Genomic DNA, 6,033 nt, shown 5'->3' with positions numbered 1-6,033 from the left:
CTTGTCCCAGCGGGCTCTGCTACCAGCCAGACTCTCGAGAACTGGGAAGGGTGAAGTTTCTAGCCAGAAAACTACAGGGCACATTCCCGAATCAACAGTACCTCTGCAGCCAGACTCCTCCTGCAGAGGAAATATCTCAACTGCTCTCTTCAAAGCCTGTCCCCGATAAAGGATCCTTCCCTACAGATCCTCATCTGTCTAGAGAAAAGACAGAACTGAGCAGGGGAACTTAAGTTACAGAGGTCCGCATCAATGGCTCTGCTTGTGGGGAGGATTTGGAGCTGGAGGGGTTCCTGTGGTGAGGAGATCAGGAGATGGAGACCTCCTACACATGGGGGACCCGTGACTTGGAGAACGAGACCTCCTCATCATCCGTGTGGGTGACCTGCACCACATGGGAGGCTGTGGAAGCATTCTCCTGGGTGGGTTGAATGGCCAAGAGAGTGGCGGAGACCGGGCTGGGGGCGTGGGGGGCACAACACGGCAGAAGCTGCGCTCTCTTGGCCACCAATTGCCCTCCATCCATGTGCTTTCAGCGACTTCTCCCTTTCATCTGGATTCTCAAATTCCACATACACCTAGCCTTTGGATAGATGAGGATGCATCCTTTCTACAGGCATGTCAATCATTTTTATTTTCATGGCCATCCATAGAAAATATTCCCATGATATGATCCTTGATCACACTCCTGGTGAGCCCTGCAATGTGCACTTGGGTGAGTTGAGGTGAAGGACCCCACCCTTTCCTCTCCTTTTCATCTCTTTTAGGTGGCTTAGATTTGGGGCACCATGCCGCCTGTTGTCATGCCTATGCTGAGAAGGGCTCGGGGAGCCTGAGGAGCTACCAGAACTGGAGCTCTGGAATGTGCTGGAGCTTTCTGAGTGACTGGATGCAGAGGAAGAGCTAGAACCACTGCTTGAGCCTATGCTGGTACTGGAGCCCTAGGCTGAGGCTGGGCTGGACCGAGACATCTTCCCCAAGCTGCCACCACCTTTGGCTCTTCTCAGGCCCAGAGGCCAGTGCAATCAGGATGAATGGATTTAACGACTACTTCGCCAGTACAGGATCTAATCCATTGGAGCAAACGCATGGCAGAGATGACAGAATTCTCCCAGGCTATACCCATAGCAGACATTGCCAATGGATTGCCACAGTCTTTCTTACGGAGGCCAGACTCTGAATCTTCCTCCTCATGGTTTTCCAGTCAGCCATGACCAACGGAACCTTGGTTGAGATTAAATCAACCTTCCTGGGGTGTCACGAGAATGCCATGGATGGACCACCCAGAAGCCAGAGGTGGCCTGGAGATAATGGTTTGCTGTTTGTGTTTTCCTCACAGAAAGTTTTGAAAGGTTTGACATTTCAAAATTGGGAATGTTAAGTAAACATCCAGGTGTCCAGCTTCTCTTGAAATATTGGGGTGCTTGGTGCATTGAGGTCATAATTGTGTTCCATGTGGCCCTTGCAGGCATTTGGGGTTGGTTCCCATACCTGCCTCTCGGCCTTAGCCAGCTGAAAATAGCAGGAGCTCCCTGAAGTCTGCCTGAGTTAGCACCCCGCTTTGCCACATATGTGTCATGTGACTTTGAAAATGTCCAGTGTCTTTTTCCCTGGCCTTAATCTTGCTCTTCTGTACACATGGATATAATAGAACTTACTTCCTGAGCAGATGCAAAGATTAAATTAATTAGAACAATGCCCCACACAGGACTCATCCAAGTATGCAGAACTAGCAGTTCTTGTTCCCATAAACGTTCTAGACACTTTCTAGAATGATGCTAGTCCTGCCTCACAGGTAAGACAATGCGGCAGGGAACGGGCAGGGAGGTATCTCCAACCATCCAGACAGGCCCAGGCACTGCATGGTCCTTGGCGGGTGAGAGTCTCTACATCTCACCCCAGAACTTAAAAGTGGACCAGAGATGAGTATCTACACCCTCGAATATGTTGAGCGAAGGCACAGGTTTGATCTCTAGGGAAGGAAAGAAAATTTTTGTCTGGCCTTCCTGTTTCAAGAATTTAAAGGGTGAAGCTAACTAGAGTAGACATGCTTGCCTGATAGGCGTACTTGAAGCTCTAAGTTTGAGGGGCCAAGGCCTCTCTAATGAGAACCAATCTCTTTCTTCTCCCTCTCACATATTTTCAGGTATTCTAGGTTGGCCTCAAATTCAAATTCAGGATAGAGCCAAGGATGCTCTTGGATGTCTGAGCCTTCTGTCCACCTCCCAAGTGCCAAGATCTCAGTTATGCACACCACACTGATATATGCAGTCTTCAAGATCAAACCCTATGCCCTATGCTTGCTAGACAAGCATTCTACTGACTGAGGCACACCTACGGGCCTTTAATGTCATACTTTAAAGGGGGGACATTCTTAAAGACATATGAATGAGTTGTTGGATGTGATAAATGGCTGACAAGAAGTACCTGAGAAGAAGGCTCCATTTTGATGGTAGTTTAAGAAGGGACATAATCTCTTACCCAAGGGAGACACTGCAGCAGGCCTGTGAGGTGGCTGGTCACATAACATCTGCAATCAGGAGGCAGAGAGAGGTCAAGGAATGCCCCTAAGGACCCACTTCCTTCCGCTAGCTCCCGTCTCTAGGCCTATGCCCCCTGGAGATGGAGTGTTCAAATATGTGAGACTCTTAAGGACGTTGTATCTTCAAAGCACAATAGGAAAAATAGTAAAAATAAACAGGCAAAAGCCCCCAGCTACTTTCAGTATCACCAACACTATCCACTTCCTCCCCATCCCCCACTTGGCAGCTTCCTTGCCTTCCTAATGAAAAGGCTAACCACACTCATGTTGAACTCTCTCTTGACCTCTAAAGCAGCCTGTCTGAGGCCCCACCCTACCCAGGAATAACCAACTGCCCCTATGTGATTCCTCCCTCTCCTAGGAAATCCATTGCTGGGGCCCAGAGTGTCCACACTGGCCCTGAGATCACAGTGGAGATTATTGGTGGGGACGTACTCAGGGCAGGGTCACGGGGTTGGTGGCAGAGGTTGGACCAGTGGGGAGGGCATCAGATGGACATGAGAGTTGTAGAGGGGAAGGAACATTGGGAGAAAGGAGCAATCCTCCAGGATGTAGGGACCCGAGCCTGCCTATATCACAACCCTGGGCATCGCCCCTCTCTTCTTTGTCAAAGCATGGGTCACCAGGTCTTTGGTCCTCTCTCCAGTGGGTCCAGCCATGTCTTAGCAGGTTTTGCAAGGATGAGGGTGTGGCTTGGATACACCAGTGCTTCGATGACTTTGCCCAAATCCCTCCTCCCAGAACAGGCTCTAAGGGCCGTCTCTGTGCCATGAGTATATGCAAGGCTGAGCCCCAAGGAGTGAGAGGTAGCAGCAAAGTCAATGGAGGAGGTAAAAAGTGGAGTCAGCCCAGAAGAGGGCAAGGACTCCAGCGGGGAAGGGCTTGGGGAAGGAGAGGCGCCATTTTGTCCTTTCTGCTTTGAGAGTGGGAGAAAAGAGAAAGAGGGGCCAACACAAGTGTCGCGGGGTCCAGGCGCGTGCTCATGTCTGAGATTTCTGGGAAAATGTGAGTGAAGCAGAGACCATCTCTGACTCAATTTTGTCTGTCGAATTGTGCTACTTTGGACTCATCAGGACTCCTGGCCGGAACCATGTGAGCCTCTGACCTCCACAACACTGCTGAAGGCCAAAGGGATGTGGAGAGATGCTCCAGGAGGAAGGAGAGCAAGAACAGATAAGCTAGAGGACTCTCACTAGTCACACCCGGCTGTGACTTCAAAGAGCCCCAGCTGGTCAAGGGCACAGAAGCGTTGGGAACACAGATGTGAAGCCCATAGATGCTCTGAGCTCTCAAATCCCTGGCACCATTCCCAGGTGCCACAGGGGCCAGTTTCCTCAGATTGGCAGCAGACACTCAGCCCAAGCCCCCCCAGGGGCTGACTGTATGGTTGAACTGCTCTGAGGTCACCTAGGTAACCACAGACTTGCCCTTATCCTCTGTACCCTGTTATGGGTGACAGGATGAATGTGTAATGCCCACATATTTTTCCTGGAGCAGGAAAAAGTGGGTAAGTTGGGTAAAGAGGAGGTGGCAGAGAGAGCAGGCGTATGGGAAGTGGGCTGCACTGTCTGGAGGTGAGTGGCTTTCCAAGGCCCTGGGCGGGCCTGTCGGCAGTGACTACATGTGCGTGTGGCATCGTGCCCAGGGAAGAAGTCCGAAGGAGTTTCCTCCACAGAGTTGTGACTACTGCTTCTGGGCTCCACCCAGATCTGAAGCAAACAGCTGCAGGAGCCAAGGAAAACTTGCTGGTATTGACTCCCAGAGGGGACGAGACAAAATCTCTTGGGCCTAGGTATTGGTAGTGGGTATAAAATTCCTAAGACTCGGATGTGCAGAAATGTAACCTTCCTTAATTTCTACTAAACTTCCTTTGCTGAAGGCTCCTGTTTTGACTTGTCAGTCTAGGAGGGCAGGTCATACTGTAGTTACAAGTCTGACCGCTGTGGGCAAACTCAGAGTCTTTGAAGAAATGCTGTCTCTTCATAGAACATAGCACTGCCCATGTACCCATCTGAGAAAGGGGCTGGGTGCTTCACAGGATGTGACACACTGGCCTTCTTTTGATGGTAGGGTACAAGCTTAGCACCTTGCATTCTGGGATTCCCGACCTAGTGAGGTCCCTATCCTTCCCCCTCCAGTGACAGAGGTACCCAGGCTACACACTCAAACCTTGACTCTTTCATCCCACGCCTCTCTGATCCCCAGAATCCACACTTTAAGAAGCCAGGTGTGAGCTGGGCGGTGGTGGCACACGCCTTTAATTCCAACACTCTGGAGGCAGAGCCAGGCGAATCTCTGTGAGTTCGAGGCCAGCCTGGGCTACAAACAACTTCCAAGAAAGGCGCAAAGCTACACAGAGAAACCCTGTCTCAAAAACAAACAAACAAACAAACAACAACAACAACAACAACAACAACAACAAAAAAGCCAGGTGTGGTGGCACACATCTGTAATCCAGTTGCTGGGGAGGCAGACCCAGATGGATCCCTGGGTCTTGCTAATGACCCAAGAGGTCATACACGGTGGTGGTGGGTCTGAGCCCATGAAGATATCTGGACTCTAATCCTGGAACCTTTGCATATGTCACAAAGGGAACAGTAAAGATATGGTTGAGTTGAGTCGTTAAGCACAGAGATTGTTCTGGGATATACAAGAGGCAATATACAGGGGGCAGGCAGCTCCATTTCCCTGCCTTTTTACATGTCTCAACCATTTTTCACGTATGTGACATTTCGCGTAAAAGAATTCTAAATGGTGCAGCAGAAAATTCACTCCCCACACCCCCACCCCCACTGGATGAAGACCTGAGCTCCTCAATCCATGGGGAATGGCTCTGGGTTGGGGTAGGCTTCAGGTTTCCACAGACCCTCCCCTTGTCTATTTCTAGTCTTCAGTGTGACTTTTCTGGGGGCTCTACAGGAAGCCAAGCAAGCCTCTGCCTCTTTAGCCCAGAGAGGGGTCTTCCTGTCACATCTTTGGGCTTAGGCTTATCAGGTTTCCCTCACATGCGAATCCCTCCAAGGTCTTTGCAAATAAGATTTTCTTGATGCGTCTCTCTTTTCTCTCCTTGCTGTAGAATTGAATTGTATGCAGCTGCCTTCCACTCCTATCAGAAGTGAAAGTCCTTTCCTCTGCCCTTCAACAGGTGAAAACAGAAAAAGCACATAATAGGTAGTAGCCTCTCAAAAAAAAAAAGAAGAGCCTTTATTTTGGGGTCTCCCAGAAGGTCCAATAAAGCATGCTTCTTCTCCCCTCAAATTCTGAAGCAGATGAAAAGTGCTTAATAAGTAATAAGACAGATAGGACCCTAGCTGCCCCTTCATTATGGACAAGTGTCTTCCCAGGTCTCAAGGCTTGAAGTCCAGGGTCAAGTTGGTCATAGTCAGGTTCTGAGAGTATCCTCTTTTGGGTTACAGGCCACCCCTGTCTCACTGTGTAACCACATGGTAGACAGGGGGTAAGGCAGCCCACAAGGCTTGTGTTAGCATGCA

At 50.0% G+C, this 6,033-nt stretch overlaps 1 pseudogene; it reads right to left on the bottom strand.

The window, feature by feature from the left end:
* Positions 1-249: 249 nt before the first annotated feature.
* LOC118570685 lies at positions 250-971 on the bottom strand (annotated as a pseudogene).
* Positions 972-6,033: the final 5,062 nt, after the last annotated feature.

This window comes from Onychomys torridus, chromosome 1 (genome assembly GCF_903995425.1).
Source record: "Onychomys torridus chromosome 1, mOncTor1.1, whole genome shotgun sequence".
NCBI lineage: Eukaryota > Metazoa > Chordata > Mammalia > Rodentia > Cricetidae > Onychomys > Onychomys torridus.
Note: the sequence above shows the minus strand (reverse complement) of the source record. Positions and strands in the feature narration are given on the sequence as shown.